This window comes from Leucopleurus acutus, assembly GCF_964270905.1.
Source record: "Leucopleurus acutus genome assembly, chromosome: 15".
Classification (NCBI taxonomy): domain Eukaryota; kingdom Metazoa; phylum Chordata; class Mammalia; order Artiodactyla; family Delphinidae; genus Leucopleurus; species Leucopleurus acutus.
Genome location: NC_139157.1, coordinates 21,909,873 through 21,927,753, shown reverse-complemented (window position 1 = coordinate 21,927,753; position 17,881 = coordinate 21,909,873). Strand labels below are relative to the sequence as shown.

Sequence of the window (17,881 nt, the reverse complement as noted above, 5' to 3'; positions counted from 1 at the left end):
CATAAATGGAGCCAGGGAGTCAGAAGAACGGACGCAGGAAGGGATTTCTACTTTTAACCTTATGATTTTTGGTAATCTTTATTTTTGCTTATTTTTTTAACCCGGGCATGTTCACATTTTAAATAAAATACTGGTTAAGAAAAAGGATGCCACCATGTAAACGTACTGTATTTTTCCAAACTAAAACTCAAATACTGATTTTATTTCCATGACCAATTTGATCCCTAATATAGAATGCTACTTTGATGATGATAGTAGTTGCACTTAGAAAGGGTGGAAAACATGGAAATTCCCACAGGAACAATAAATCTTTTGGATGAGAAATCAGAAGCCCCCGCGTATTTGTAGCAAGGTATCTATAATCAAAAAGTCTTTCTGCTAATAGCCATGAAGCACAGTAGGTTTGTAAAGCAGTTGTCAGAAAACTAAACAACAAGCATATTAACTTTGGTTTGCTAAAAAGTTTTATTATTGAATTACATTTTTCCCCATACAGTGATTTTCCTATGAATCCCTCTATGGGTAAAGAGGCAAACACTGAAAGAGAAGTGATGGCTTTGTTAGACTTCAATGCAAATAAGAAGAATAAGCATCGTTAAGCCCAAATTGGCTGAATTTTTGTTTAATGAACTACATACTTGAGGTTCACGTAGACACAACCTCTGTCAGACCTTTAGAGGTAACACCCTCCAAAATGGAAGTACAGTGTATTTCCAATTCAAGTCAGAAACTTTTGCACATCTTTCCTTAATTCAGAGTCAGAGCTTGAACAGAATAACTTCTAGGTTGCTTTTCATATTTATTATCTTATCATGGTATTGATCTATGTATGCAGTTCTGTTGATGGTGATAACAAGGATGATGACTGCTATTTACTGTGTGCTTACTACATGCACTGGTAGAGTTATACTGGTATAGAGCTTCATGGCGGTCCTATGCCACAGGTGTTATTACCCATATATACAGTTGAGGATGATACTTAGGGTCAGAACTAGAATCAAATCCAGGTTTGGCAGACCGCCAAGGCTAAGGGGTCTCACCTCCCCAACTAGCACCTGCCACCCCCAGCTCCACTGCTAAGTTTTATCACAATGTAAAATAATACATCTTCAAGAATATTTTCTCCTAAATATTTTCACTTGACTCCAATACTTCCAATGCTTGAATATTTCATGGTCCTGTGAGAATATCTGAGTTTTGTATGGATTTCAAACAAACCCATAGTGTAAATGATGTTCAAAATCTTTATATTAAAGTATTAATGAAGACAGCTCCTCGTGAGAACATGATTAATTCTCATGACATACAACTGTTTTACTTTGTTCTTTGAGACGTATTACTTTTAAGGAAAGTAAGAACCTCACAAGTGAAAATTAGGCATATGGTCACTTCCCATTCCTTGGTTTACATAAAATATATAATTTTGCTTAAAACACGGACTTCAAGTTAAACATGTATATAAAATTTTATAAAAAACAGGACTGGGATACTATATTTAATAATTAAATAGAATGTAGTGTTTTCATTTAGCAACAAAGCAGTAACTTTTTAAATCAGATTTAATTTTTATGGTTTATAGTAAAAAATTAAAATTATTACACCCTAAACCAGACATATACAATTCTTATTCACTAAGGACATATCATAAAAAGAGAATCACAAAATAAACTTCAAGCAAAAGCAATAATATTTTGCTATTAAAGAACAGATCAGAGACGAAGAAAAGCGATTTACATAAAATTCAAAAGTAGACAATTAATGGTCAGAACAAAAATTATCTAGAATAGTTATTTAATTTTTGATGGGTTTAAATTTTAGAAAAGGGCTCGTCAAAAAAGTCACACCTACTATTTTATTTAAAAAAAATCAATTTTGCTGATCTTAACAGAAGACCGTCCTGTATTCCAATAGCATTTATTATCCAGAAAATGTTTTAAAATTCACAGCTTTGATCCCAGTAGAAAATGACAATTATGCAAATAGCTTTGGTCAGGAAAACCTCCTCCTTTTAAATTTCTATGACAAACCTGCCTAAGATGTCCTACCATTTCATCATGAAATTAGATAAACCCAGTGCCATTCTCCCTACTGCTGTTCAGAGAAGAGCTTCTGTCCTTCTGTCTGAGCTGGAGATCCCAGAAGTATCCGGGACACCTCTGGTCTACATTCCTCTGAACTACAGTGTCTAACTTTTCACTTCAGTGAAAGGCTTAATAGGGAATTGGAAATCACTCCTATTTCACATGAACCCTTTACATGAGATTTTAAACATATCTGAGCATATAATATTCTCTCCAACACCATCCTTGGACAGCCTTCAACTAACTTCTATCCATAAAATCACTCTCCTTCTTGGAGTTTCTGAGGCATATAGAAAGGTAGATTGGAGAAAACAGGAGTAATGGGTCCTTTGGGATACTGGTTCATGTTCATGAACCAATAAGAACATGGACTCTTTTCATTAATCTCTTGTCTTCAGTTGCTTTATCTTGGAAACTGAAAAAAATTCTGCAATGCAGACTGTTTGCACCATAGATCTATTCCTGGGCATGGCATGTCTGTCTAGTATTCAAAGTCTCTTTGCTGCTCTCCTCAACTTACACTTAGGGAAAAAAATTCACTTGAAAATCCATAAGGCTTTCAAAGTTTAAGCCAAAGTTTGATAATGACATTTGTCTTTTTTTGCTAGGTGATACTTTTACTTAGCCATCTTACTCTACCAACAATGGCGTAAATTCCTGGGCTTGTGCTGTATTACTTAAATGTATGAAAATGCTTATAAGATAGGGAAATATTTTCCTTGGATCTCAGAATATTATTATAAACCATGAAATGTATTATTGTATATACCTGCAATTTTACCCAAATTTTCTCAATAAAGGTCTACTTGGAGCTATAAAGATCCATGGTAATGTGGTTCATTACAGCTACATTACTTCTCTATGATTGTGTAGATTCATTTCATTTTTCATACTCTAACTGTGTGTTAAAAGTAAATCTCTGGTTTTCCCAATTGATTGATATGTCTAAAAATGCAATATTCGAGCAATCCTCATATGAAAAGAAAACAGCCAGTTATCATTTCCTTCTCTGAGATTTCTTTATATGGTAACCAAACCCGCGCAAATTCATTGTTGGCATCCATTGCCAACCAAGGAACGGTATTCCAAACACAGCTTCACATTGACATTTAAGATTTTTCCTAATGCCTTTGAGTGCTCTGAAAGGAGTAGGATATTTTGCAAGAGGATATGACTTTTGGCTTTCCTGTGGATGACGCTCCAGCCCATAGGAGTCCTTCGGTTGGTAAAGAAAGGCAGGCATTGTCTAGCAGGCTCAGTGCATTTTTCAGAGGGGGGTAATATTGAAAAAGACACTACCCTCTGCGTGGCTATTTCAGTGGTAATGGAAATAAGGGAATTGAGCAGAAGAAAAGAAAATGATATTACTTGGAAGAGTTGCCATTTTTCTAAAAGTGTGCCCACTCCCTTGGCCACGCTTCAGTCCCACTCAAATAAATCTGGCACCCAGTTAAGTAATTTCCTCAGACAGGCCCTGAAAGGAAAGGCACAGAAACAGCCTCCCTTATAGACCTCCACAGAGGTCTCTTCAGGATAACAGCTGGGTGGGATTGGCAGAAGGGCAGCCTAGCTCTGCAGATGAATAAAGGCCTACAGTATCCAGGGCTGTCAATCTGGGATCTTTTGCTTAGAAAAACACTATCTCAGAAAAAAACTTTACCTCAGGAAATTAATCATTACTTGAGTGGTGGCAAAAGTCAAGTGAGCATTAAATAATAACATCCTAGATAATAATGGTATAAAATGATGGGCAACAAACACTACTTCTCTGCTTCCAATGTTTTAATAATAAAACATTTCAAACAAATTAAAATGGTTATTTGGGTTTTTGTTGTTGAGAATTAGGTGGTATTACACGTGTAAAAAAATATATGTCTTCTGATAGTAATTACTAGACAAAAAGTTAGAGGCCATTTCCATATATTTGCTTTCAAAATGCCATAGATCAACTACAAAATATTTTAGGAAATACATGAGCATCTCGGAGCACCGTTGCTTTAATGCTGACGGACCCACAAGTCACTACCACATATGAGTACCAGATGAAGGAAACAAGGGTTTACCAAAAAACCGTGACCAGTGCCAGAGCCCAGCTGAATACTGACTTATTTACACAGGATGATTAAAAAAGGCACCTTCCTGAGAGCCAAATTCATTATAAATGCTTCTTTTATTAGTAAAAACTCCCATAACAACCTTAGTTCTCCCTAAACGGAGCAAGTCGCCAATATGAGGAGGATACTGTATATGATACAAAACCCTGCCAAACAATTCAGAGAACTTCTGGAGAAAAGTAAAGAGACTGTGATGATCACCCTCTAATTGGACATACATTAAAATCTAATTTGACATCTAAAGCCTAATGGAAAACTGAACTATATTTTTTCCATGTTGGCTACAGTGAGTGCAGATAGTTGTATAGTTTGCATATCTGTTCAGAGTATTTGTGACTTATTTTGAACCTAGCATGCTAATTTTAAGATTTTGTCATAAATTTTTCTTGGCAATTTTTTTACAATTGTGATTTTGCTCTTCTGGTGCAACGTGTCCCCATTCTATAACAAACATTATTAGGATTTACTACATAGAATTTTGCATGAAAGTAAACTGTGCCAGAAAGAAATTCTCTTAAATGAGGCTATCTCAATTAAGCAAATTATAATTAAACTGGACTATTCTGAAAAACAAAACAAAACCTTCACTATATTTCTCTCCAAATAGCATATACCTTTTTTCTTCCCAGACTGGAAGACAAAGTAAATTCACATACTGGTGTGCAGTAAGTTAAAACTGCTTTTCAAGTTCAATGTAAAAACAATAGAATAAAACAATAAATTTTAGTTATTAACCTGTTATCCTCGTATCAAAAAACTGCATCATAACTGTCTTTGCTATCCACGATGCCAACTCTCTCCACAGGAACTCATGCACAACTTCTGGGAATCTAAAAGATGAACAAGAAGATTTTTTAAATGATGACACTTGTAGTGAATTTAACAGACATGCTTATTCTTCACTCATAGAAATGCCTTCCTTGAGAAAAGAAAATCTGGAACTGTATCTCTCGAGAAGACTTTTCTTTCAAGAAAAAATTTCCTTTCTTTGCACATAGTTTAAATCTTTTGAATAAGTACTTGCATTATAAGAGAATTGTCTGTAACAGCAAACGTGGAAGCAATTTGGAAAATAATGCTAGAGTTAAAACGATGTATTGGAACTAGAAATTATGCCACTGCAATCCACGATACAATTCTGTCTTAAAGCTGAGATTCCCACAAAACTTCTTTTGGTGCATCAGCAACTAAACTCCACAGGATGAAGAACCTCATAGAAAATTCTTTTCTATAGTTTATTTCAGTAATGTTATGTTCTGTGCTAAAATTAATTTCTAAAATAGGAAGCCAAAACCAACCAAAGTAAAATCCTGAGACATAACAAACTCTGGAAAGTAACAAAGAAAGGAACTTTCTCATACTTAGAATTAATTTATTCAAGTCTGATCCCCAAAAAAAAAAAGCATAGAAGGTCAGTCAAACTACTTAATCCAAATAGATTAATCAGTCAACTATCTTAAGATGGTTTATCTCCTGGTAAAAAAGGCCCATATAAAAATATTACTACATATCCATAGATATCTATTGTATATTTGTCCATTTTTAAAAACATTGCTCTTTCTTTCAGACAAGTTGTGTTTCATAGGAAGGACTAAAGCATCAAGACAGGACAGTTAAAATGTGCCTTAATCTACTACCACGTCATGTGAACGTTCAAAATGCTTAAAGGAAGCAGTTAGCTTTCATTTTCTCCTCCTTTCTGCACATCACTGCAGTAGCACTTCAGGACACCCTGTGCACTTTGCAACATGAATCATTATAAGCAAGTAGGCCCACTCGGTTCCTCAAAAGACACAAAAGGTGCAAAAATAGCTTCTGCAATTGAAGCAAGAACCACGTCAGCAGCCAGATGAATGTGGGTGGTCAGATAAGATTCTGTTGCTGCAAAGGGCAAATTATTAAGCGAAAGCTAGATTTATTTTCTTTTTTAACTTTGTTCTTCTTGCCTCAAATCAACCATTTGCTGGCACTTAAATGACTCTACCATTCTCAAAATTGAAAGCTTCATCAAAGCCAAAGAACATGATTGATTAAACACTGAGAGAATAGTGGTGGGGTCCTTCATATATACATATATGATAATTAACCACATCCATATTAACAAACCAAAGAGCACCTCTTTTGGAAAAAAAATCAAGTTAAAATGCTAAAGAAACAAAACAAAACTGTACGTTAGCAACACGACCTAAGCTAAAGTAAAGCATGGCATCTCGCAGATAAAAAAGAATAAATCAGGGTTTCCCTGGTGGCGCAGTGGTTGGGAGTCCGCCTGCCGATGCAGAGGACACGGGTTTGTGCCCCGGTCCGGGAAGATCCCACATGCCGCGGAGCGGCTGTCCTGTGAGCCATGGTTGCTAAGCCTGCGCTCCTGTCCGGAGCCTGTGCTCCGCAACGGGAGAGGCCACAGCAGTGAGAGGCCCGCATACCACAAAAAAAAAAAAAAAAAAAAAAGAATAAATCACTGAGCTATTTTGCACTCTGAACAGAATTCACCCAAGATATAAATGGGCCAAGATTCTATAGATACAGCTATTTATAGGGAACAACAACTTGCAGTATTCAGTGACTACCTATGATTGGCAGTCCCACAGTCATTGAACTAAGACTTAAAAGAGAAAAGGAGAACTTAATCCTCAGAAGGCTAGCACTGACACCCACTCCTTCCAGCTGTGCTGCAAATATAGACAAGCACCCAACCATTCCCTAACCCAGAAACCATCATTTCTACCAACAGCTTCCACAGGCAAAAGAGAGCACGTAAGTCCTCCAGACAAGCTGTGTCAGGAGCAGTGTTCCCAGTTCTGACTCTACTTTTCCAGTCTTAATCTCCAGGACTATGGTTCCTGGAAATAGAAAATAGTTGTCTCATGATATGCACATATATCTGGAATTTTAGATTTAGAAGATCCCTCTTTTCACTCACTCAGAGGATTTGAAAATTGTTTCTGTTGTCTGGATTGCTATGCATGACCTCTTCAATGATTGGTTTTCCCTTGAAGAACAAAAAAGCAGTGGTCGTAATGTTGTACCTATATTTTACCTCACAGAAACTTCCAGGTAATCAGTGTGATTTTAAAGCAAAGATCTAAATGATATTAACGTGAAAGATGTGACACCAAGTTTGGGGATTTTGCACAAATCATTTTGTTGCAGTTGAATTAGTAGTGGCCTCTACAAGGGAGGTAATTCTTGTTACTATTAAAATAAAGACATAGAGATAACCATCTCAGAAATTTGTTTTTGCATTAATTTTAACTGAGTTTTTGTGCCTCAGTTTCTTCTTCAAAATAAAAGAAAAATATTTCCTCAAACAGTTCTTGAGAATTTGGTATTATAACGCATGCTTATGTTTCCTAGAAATCAGCAGTTCATATAGCATACTTTTTAAACAATGGAATAAAGGAAAGAGAGACTTTTCATTTTTTTAAACTTTACTTTTAGGTTTTTAGATTCATAAGAAATCACTATGCAATGAAACCTTAATATTCAATAAAATTAACAAGTTTTCAGAAAATTGTGTTAACAGATCTTGTTAAATATCCCCAAGTCATTTAAAATTCATTCCTTAATATGAGGTGAAAATTATCCTTCACTTTACTAACAAAGTAAAGACTGATTTTTCTGTTGTCTGCAGGTTTATAGGAGAGTGCCTTTAAAATATTTTCCAATACTCCATCTACTATTTGTAACAAACACTTGGAAAGTTTAAGCATTATTGTTTCTCAGCCTTTCCATTTTTAGAAAAATAATCCTTGGCATTAGATATTTATTCTTGGGTGCTTACAGGTTATTATTACCAAGCTAAGCAAAGGTCATGTTGAGCTACGATTAGATAAGTAGGTAGATAGATAGATAGACAGATAGATAGGCAGAGACAGATTTTTTAAAAAATATCCATTGTTGGTAAGATTCTTTATTATTTCATTTCTCTATTCTTCCAAATTATTTTAAGACAAGTTATGGTTTAATGGTTTACTACGGTTAAGGTTTTATTGGCAAACTTCTCATGCAAATATAAGTGCCTCTCATCACTCCTTTTACTGAGGTTAAACACATACAAACTAGATCATAATTTCAGTAGAAAAGCCAATAAGATATTCCAGTTACACATTAGATGAGAGTTGTCACAATTAAAAGTAATAATTATGTGCATCAACTCTATGGGAAAAGTGGCAAATAGGACCTGGAAACAAGATATGATCTTTATATTTCTTAGTTAAAAGGAACGTTTAAAAGAATGAACACCACTCTTCATATACTAGAGAAGAGATACTTCTTTTATAGAAGGGAGTAGAAGGGATTCAAAAGCACTAGGTAAAGATGGGAGGAGAGTACTGAAAGATAAATGCACGCTCAAGATACACTTTATCAGGGCTTCCCTGGTGGCGCAGTGGTTAAGAATCTGCCTGCCAATGCAGGGCACACGGGTTCGAACCCTGGTCCGGGAAGATCCCACATGCCACGGAGCAACTAAGCCCGTGCGCCACAACTACTGAGCCTGCGCTCTAGAGCCAACGAGCCACAACTACTGAAGCCTGGGCACCTAGAGCCCGTGCTCCACAACAAGAGAAGCCACCGCAATGAGAAGCCCATGCACCGCAACGAAGATCTCTGCAAATAGAGAAAGCCCACACACAGCAATGAAGACCCAACACAGCCAAAAATAAAAATAAATAAAAATTTTTAAAAAAGAAAAAAAGATACACTTTATCAAAGTGTACCAAAAGAGGCAACTTTTCCCTGCTACAAAAAAAGACTCTAAATGGGGTCACTGTTCCACCTGGAGTATCTGGAGGCGCAAGGTAAGAGGCCCTTAGGAGGTGGTAGAGAAGGCAGTTATAGGCTGGGAAGATACACACAAACACATACACACACACACATACAACACACTCACACAAACCCTGATCAGATCTGATTATAAGCTCAGATCTTTAGAAACATTTATGATATGAAGGTAAATGTTGGGATTGAGTTCGGAATGTAAAGAAGATGAAAAAGGGTTAAAGAGATACAAGTAGGAATGGGAAAGAGTGTTAATCTGGGAGCATGGGGCAATTCATTGCTGGGACAACTAAGTAGAAGGCTTTGAAAAGTCAAAAGTGTGTCTGAGAAAAAGGAGTTTTCACAAGAGGAGGATGGGGCAAACTGAGTCAAAATTCGCCTACTCTGCCATTTTGTTTAGGGTTCCGGTTCTGGAAACTGCCGTAAAAATGATCTTAGAGCTACCTTTGGTCTCTTGCCACTTCTCAGCAGGTCCTCAGTGCTGGAGCACAGAAAAGATTCAAAATAAAAGCACTGCGTAAATTAGAACTACTAAAAGCACAAAAAAGTAGGTACATGTGAATTAGTAATTGTAACTTAAGCCTCCTTAACTAGGGTTTCTGACTATTTTATGATACTTTTAGAAACTTATAGAATGTCCATATTTGTCAGAAAATGAGCTAAGTTTACAAAATACAAAAATGGAAAAGGCAAGCTCTATATTTAAGAGCTCAGAGCCTAGAAGGGAAACATTTGTGAACAAATAAGTGCAACAAAGTGTTTTAGGTGCTTTGAGAAAAATATAAACTCAGTACAGGGGGAGCACAAACAAGGAAGTGGCCAACCCTACCAAAAGAAGTAGAAAAGGCTTTAGAGAGGCAGTGATACTGAGTAAGTCTTTAAAGAAAACTATGTGTGCTAATATACAAAAGCCCACAGTTCTCAGTGTTAGATTTAGAGATAAATACATTTATCAGATGAAATAAAAACATAAGACTATCATTCCTGAGTTGCATACACTTTATTTTAGTGTGGTGAAAGGTTGGTTCATGGGGAAGCTTAGGAATAAGGTGAATGTTCTAGTTAATACAACCTTATGGTTAGGTAAAGACGACAGAGAAATAATTTTTGTTTTAACATCTGCTAGTGATTATTTTCCAAAGTACATTAGCCTTCTCCTTGAGTTAATTATAGTTTCCTGAACATAATTTAATCTTTCTTTGATGATTCAGGATCGTATAGTGCTCTCTGCTCCGTACTCTGCATCTGGACTGTGATTGTCTGGTACTGGCAATGCGAACTTCTCCCCCACGTGTATTCTTAAACACATGTCAAGTTTTCTAAGATCAGGGTTGTAACTGAGATTTTTTTTTTTCCTGACCACATATTTGACATCAGACTAACTTATTTTAGGAGCAAATATATAACCATCCACTTCTATCACAATTATTTGTTGAGCTTATTCTAAATCATATAGGGAGTATTTAGTATTGTGAAAGATTTTAGAAATCATTGAATCCATCAGCCAAATAATAGGGGAAAAAAAGCTGAGAACCAGATAAGTTAAAATACTTGCTTAAGCACTCATAGGTGGTTATGGATGAGTCTGGGCTATAGCTTAGGTCTTCAACCTTTCAAGTCAACTATTTTCCATTATCCATATTACTATCTTATTTAAAGTTTATTAATCTGGCCCCATTGCAGAAACTGACTGAATGAATAAAGGAATAAAAAAATGAAGAATAAATAAAATTGAACTTAGAATGAGCAAAGACATTTATCATCCATACCTTAAAGGTAATCAGTCAAATGAACAGAAAATAACAGTAGCTAAAAACCAATGTTCCATTAAACTGTTCATCAATTTTTATTCCCAAAGCAAGGACAGCTCTTTCATCGACAGTCAATGGAGGTAAGCCCTTCGGTTCATAAAATCAAAATTTCACCAACAAGGCCTATAGACATATGGTACCCCATCTCCACAGGTACTACTTCTCTTGCAGAATGGTGTTTGCTGACTTGCTTTTGCAAAAGAACAGGGCCAATTAGACGTTTTGTATAATTAAAAAAAAATTTTTTTGTTTTCTCATGTGTGGTACATTTTATTTTTATATTCTCACTTTCATTTTTCTTTCCCTTCCTTTCAATTCCCTCTATTCTATCTCTTAATAACATTATGGCAGGTAAATAACTCCTTCTTGCCAAGCTATCTTAAATATTTATTCCTTAACTTGATATTTGGAGGATAAAACCAAAGGAGGACTATTTGACTACTATACTCTAATGAGAAATATGACATAACAAAGTCATAACTCCAAGGTATTGTTTTCTCCAGTTTTATCTTTTATGGCACTTATGGCTACTAGTTGGTTACTATTTCAGTATACTTAAATAAGGTCATAACTCTTTCTCCAATTCTCCTTTTACTCCTGGACGTGCCAAGATTAGCATACAGAAAAGCCAATGTTAACTCTGGAGTATGTAAACAAAGAGAATGAAGAAATCAAATGATAAAATATGCATTATATTCTTGAGTATGCATAAAACAGGCTGACCTTGCCAGAAGGAAAATCCATCTCTTAGGGGAGAGCCTCCCACATCAATGGAAATAATACCAAAAGTAATGAAAGCACAGCTGAAAACTTGAATTCCATTCCAATATTTCATGCTACAACTGATTCTCAGATGTAATGAAAAAAAGTGCTTTCAGTCTCCCTCCCCTAGGTCCACGATACAATAAAGATCCTTCAAAAAGAAATCACGGCAAGGCCTATGGCATTTCGTGTAACCTAATCAGATGGGCCCTATCCACTGTTAGGAACGGAGCTGCTGAAATCATCAATTCTGTCTCTTCTCTTGAAAAGCTTTACAGGGAATGGGGAAATTGACTCATGCGCCAGTGTAGAGGTATACAACCTCAAATTTATTTATTATTATTTTTTTTTGCGGTACGCGGGCCTCTCACTGTTGTGGCCTCTCCCGTTGCAGAGCACAGGCTCCGGACGCGCAGGCTCAGCGGCCATGGCTCACAGGCCCAGCCGCTCCGCGGCATGTGGGATCTTCCTGGACCGGGGCACGAACCTGTGTCCCCTGCATCGGCAGGCGGACTCTCAACCACTGTGCCCCCAGGGAAGCCCCAACCTCAAATCTTGATTACACACCAAGGATTGGTGAGGCAACAGGCTAAATAAACGACAGGGTACCAAACCTCAAGAGTTTAGAAATGGACATAAAGTTAGAAAACAACAAATAATCTGAATATCAGTTATTAACAGAGTTTAAGGAAGCATATGCTCAAGAAGGGTTTGAACAACCAGGTAGGACTCAACAGAGGTAAGTGGTTCAAACGGAAGCCATGCTTCATCCAAATGACGTAACCAGAAAAGCTTTATAATCACCTCTGCTATGTGGTTATTCAGGTACTCCCCTGGCACTTTGATAAACTCTGGATGGCATTTATATTTTCAGCCTCATCTTGGAGTATGTCATCACCTACAAAGTATAAGGCTAGAAAAATGCTCAAGTTTCAAGCAGGTGTTTATAATATCCTAATAGGCAAACTCTGTCAGACAGTTCCAGAATTTCATCTACTGGCTCATTCACTCAGTCAAATGATATTTTTTCCAAAGTTTATATATACTAATGTAATGAAATAAAATATTATTGGAAATCAAATTTCATATTACTTTGAGTTTGAATCTAGATATTATTGTCTCAGTTATCCATCTAATAATTTGTATCAATTTCAATGACACCAAGTATGAATTCAAAATAATGTACACGTGTGGAATTCAAAGATAAATAAGACAAGAATCCTTTTTTCAAAGAGCTTGCTGTCTAGTGTGTGAGAAAACCATATAAACAACAAGTTGTAAAAGCTACAGAGGCATAAAATGATATTATGGGAGTACAGAAACAAGAGACCGGGCATGCTACACTCTCTTAGGTCTTAAAAGAATGCTAGGATTTGGTAAGTAGAGATGCAGAGGAAAGGCATTTAATATGAACATATCACTGTGCAACAGAGAAGAGCAGGGGATGCTGAAGAAATAGCCGGTGTGACTAGAACATTTGGCATATTGAGGTAATGGGAGTGAAGGCTGAGAAGGAAAGGTGGTGACAGATGGTAAGGGAACTTCATTTGGTAGACAGTGATTGCCATCAGAGACCGCCATAATCAGACATTTTAGAAAGTTCACACATATCTCATCTCTTTCCATCCCTTCTTGGGCAAACTACAAATGTGTTACCTGAAAAAGAAACATGATTGAGACGAAATTTGCTTTAAGATAAAGAAGGCTTGGGATTTCCCTGGTGGCGCAGTTGTTAAGAATCCACCTGCCAATGCAGGGCACACGGGTTCAAGCCCTGGTCCGGGAAGATCCCACATGCCACGGAGCAACTAAGCCCGTGCACCACAACTACTGAGCCTGCGCTCTAGAGTCCGTGCTCTGCAACAAGAGAAGCCACCGCAGTGAGCAGCCTGTGCACCACAGCGAATAGTAGCCCCTGCTCGCCGCAACTATAGAAAGCTCACGCACAGCAACAAAGACCCAACGCAGCCAAAAATAAAAATAAATAAATTTATTTAAAAAAAAAGATAAAGAAGGCTTGAAGCTAAGGGAGAAAAGATACAAGTGATAAGATCATTAGGGAATAAACTCTTGGAAAAGTAGGAAAGAAAAGGGAACTCAAAGGCATAAATTAAAGGATCGGTTTCAGAAGAAAGAATGAAAACTTCTGTTTTAGACTGGAGGAGAGGAAGGAATAATGAAGCAAGATGACCTTTTAGATAGAGAGAAAAGAAACTGAGAATTCCCCTTAAGATGTTCTTAATCTGCTCAGAAAAGTAGAAGGCTGGTCATCTGATGGGTGTGAGGGAGCTAGAGTTGCTAAGGGGCTTGATGAGTCTAAACAGCTATTTTCCCCCGAGTACTTAATGCATTTAACAGGCTTAGGAAGAATACTATTTCTTATTAGGCTATTTAAAAGAATATTTTGCACCAGAATATATGTAAAACTTATCTAAGTTGATAAATATATCTAAATAACATAATTACATCTAATAACACAATAAAATATATAAATTTATCTTTTATTTTTCAGTAAAACTCTGAAGATGATGAACTATATAAGCCACTATCTATGAATAGTAGATTTAAAACAATTTTAAAAAACTTTATATACTCTTTTTTTTTTACTGTTTCTTTAAAAGAACAGCTGTGGCGATCTTCTACTATAAACATGAAAACTTATCTATACTGATCGTAGAAATGTTGTAGAGTTTAAAAGATCAAACTGTTAGTTAATATCTGGATACAGATTCCTTACCTTATTGAATTAACTACATATATTCAACCACATATGAAATATACTGAAGGTTAAAAAAGTCATTTGAATGTCCCACAGGATATAGGACACTGGCTGGCAGAGTAGGAAGTCAATAGATATTTGTCAGTTGAGTGAATGGATGAATAAATAAATATGAATAAATGAATGAAATAATGAATGAGTGTGAATACGCCACGTGTGTGTGCCCAGCACCTGAGAAAACACTCTTCTTGATTAACGACTGAAAAAGAGCTTCATAAACCCTCAGACATCGAACACAGATGGGATCTTGGTAAGTCCACCACCATGTGCAACAACTGAGGACATGGAAACCCCTCAGGACTAAGTGACTGACCTAAGTGGACTTCATGAAAGTTGGGCATCCCAAAACCTCAAGAAGGGTTAGTTTTAGAATTTCTGGCACTTTTTCAGCTACCACACACAAAGAGAAATTTTTTGCAAATGTTGAAAGGTGCAGAGAGGTTATTTGTTATTTAGAAGTTTAGGTAGGAAAAAAAATATATATATATATATATATATTTTTTTTTACCAAATAATAAGTTTAAACATCCAATCACTCTACCTTTTGTTAAGAATCTCATCTCAACACAGTAACTAAAGTAAGTAATTAAGAGTTAGGCTTAAATCTCTTTACCCAAGATGTAAACAATAAAATATTAATTTAACTTGTTCTCTCCAATTTCTCACTCTTTCTTTCCTGTCTCCTTACTGATTGGAGTGGTCATTTTAACTGCTAAATACCTGTGAGGTCTGAGCTGATTCTATGTATACTTATGTCAAATATGTAAATGTGAAGGTCACTGAAAACCAGGGGAAAAGATTGTTCCTGGATCAGAACTTGAAGCATGGAGGCAACATAGCCACAGACTTTTGTCTCTGCCCTGAATGGTGGTCAAGACGAGTAAGGCAATGCTGACATCAATGGTCCTCGTGATATAAAAAGTCATCACTTGGCATTGATCATGAATATTTTTACTTTTGCAGTCTTAGCGTACATTTACCTCACTGACTATCAAGATGCTGGTCTACTCGCTAACTAGAAGGGCAGAATGGGGTAGTATTTAAGGCACTGCAATCAGACTGTCTAGGTTCAAATAAATCATGAATTAAGCATCTACTAGATATGTGACCATGAAAATCTTAGCACAAAGGGAAGTAATAATATCAAATATCACCTATCAACCTCATTTAATTGTGAGAATTCAATGAGACCCACTGAATTCAATGAACCCAAAGTAATTAGTAGAGTGACTGGCACGTGGCAATTGTGCAAATATTATCGTTGTTATTATTATGGGTTATAACTGCTCTCAGAGACTTTGCCGGGCCCTTGGTCACTCCAATTCCAAATGGTACCAGGGTGTAGAGCCAACCTAGAATGTGAAGCAACTGCACTGGATGACCGTGACTCAGTCAAGCTGCCTTGGTGCTAAGTTAAGACCCTGAGTCTAGGTTGAGATCATCATGCACAAGGGGCACAGGAAGGAGGAAGGGATGCCTGATCGCACTTCCTTAATGAAATTTTCTCATTGATTGATAACTGTTAGAGACTGAATGTTCACGTCTCCCCCAAATTCATGTGCTGATGCCCTAGTCCCCAGTGTGGCTACAGTTGAAGATGGGGCTTTTAAGGAAGTAGTTAAGTTTAAATGAGGTCATATAAGAGTGGGCTTATAGGGCTTCCCTGGTGGCGCAGTGGTTGAGAGTCCGCCTGCTGATGCAGGGGACACGGGTTCGTGCCCCGGTCCGGGAAGATCCCACATGCCGCGGAGCGGCTGGGCCCGTGAGCCATGGCCGCTGAGCCTGCGTGTCTGGAGCCTGTGCTCCGCAACGGGAGAGGCCACAACAGTGGGAGGCCCGCGTACTGCAAAAAAAAAAAAAAGAGTGGGCTTATAAGAGTGGGCTTATATCCTCCTACACTGAAGTGTCTTTATAAGAAGAGACATCAGAAAGTTCTCTCTCAGTTTTTCTCTCTGCATACACACAAGGAAGAGGTCATGTGTGAATGCACAGTGAGATGGTGGCCATCTACAAGCCAAGAAAAGATCTCAGAATGAAACCTACCTTGCCAACACCTTGATCTTGGACTTCAAGCCTACAAAATGTGAGAAATTAATTTGCTGTTTAAGCCATCCAGTCGGTCGTATTTTGTCATGGCAGATTGAGCAGACTAATACAATAATTTAACACAGTTTTACAAAAGTACATAAAGTTGCTGTGATGAGGAAGAAAATGTGCAATGAAAAGAACACTGCATTTTGATTCAGGAAATTCCTACCCCTGTGCTAGTTCTAATATCTTGTAGCTGTGCAATCTTGGACAATTTATTTAACCTTTTTGATCCTTCTTTCTTCTCTCAGAAAATGAAAACAATAATTCCTCCCAATCAGTGTTGTTGTAACTGGATGTCTGTCACAGTAGGTACTCAATAAATTAATTTTTAAAAGATAGTAAGATTAAGGGGGAATCCTGCGAGGAAGAGAATACAATAACTACAGATATCGTATCTCATAATTCTATATTACTACCTAAAGCAGAACATTGCAATAGTCATGCTGTGCTTTATTCTATTAACATTAAGGAAATATTTATTGATGGCCTGAATATTCACTTTTATGGTATTGTTAGTGATTGCGATGATTTGTTTCAGTGTTTTAATCAATAATTCATCAAAGAAAATTGATGATGATTCTATGCCACGTTTTGGTTTCCAAATTCAATGGTAATGAAAATATGCATTGCTTGCTACTGTGGACAAGGCAAGGTGTCTATTCCAGTTTATTTAGCAATTAAAAAGGAGCTGTGCAATTTACAAGTTTTAATAGCCTATTTAAAGTGAAGACAGATGACAGAAATTTATCTGGTATCAGTATTAAGAAGAATTTTATTTTTGCTGAAAACTGACTTTATAGACACTACATTTTAAGCCTATTTAGTGTCACTTTTTAAGTTGGCTGCTAGAAAGCAAACATCTAAATTTGGGGCCTTTCTCTAGGAAGTATCTAGGCCTTGTTGGCATGTATTCTGATCCTTAACATCATTTCTAGCTTCAAATACTAGTCATACCTTTCTTTTCTACTGTCTCATGCTCACACTTACTAATTTATACACATACACACCTCAATAATGAGGAATCTTACAAAGACATAATAAATGTAGCTGGGAACTGTTTCCAAAATTGAATCTATTTGTATATTTCAATAGTGTTTGGGCAGCACAACTGTGAAAATTAATTGGTTCCAGGTATATAAAAAGTAATGTGGAAACTCCCCAAGTATTTTTCTTTCCTTCAGCCTTCAACTGTATTGATTCCAAGAAGAGAAAGGATTTCATAAATACAACAGAAAAGGTACATATAACACAACTCAAGAAAAACATTAATTACTTTTCCTTCTCTAAGGAATTGCATATGAATAATATGGAAATAATATGGTCAAATTATATTATCTTTGAGACATGGTCAAATTTCCAGCTACTGTCAAGGCTCAGCAGCAGACGTGGTAAATGCATCTGACATATTCTTGGACACAGATAACTTACACTGGCAGATTCTACACGCAGATCCTGTGCAGA

The 17,881-nt window shown here is 36.7% G+C and overlaps 1 protein-coding gene across 7 annotated transcripts in view; it reads right to left on the bottom strand.

Annotated features, from left to right (window-relative positions):
• The window catches only part of HIVEP2 (HIVEP zinc finger 2), a 192,248-nt gene that overhangs the window by 28,531 nt on the left and 145,836 nt on the right, over nt 1-17,881 (bottom strand). For all 7 annotated transcript variants that reach the window (XM_082856098.1, XM_082856097.1, XM_082856102.1 and 4 more), the window contains one exon: nt 4,931-5,025. The gene's annotated coding sequence lies outside the window, so the exon portion shown is untranslated. The remainder of the gene's footprint in view (nt 1-4,930; nt 5,026-17,881) is intronic.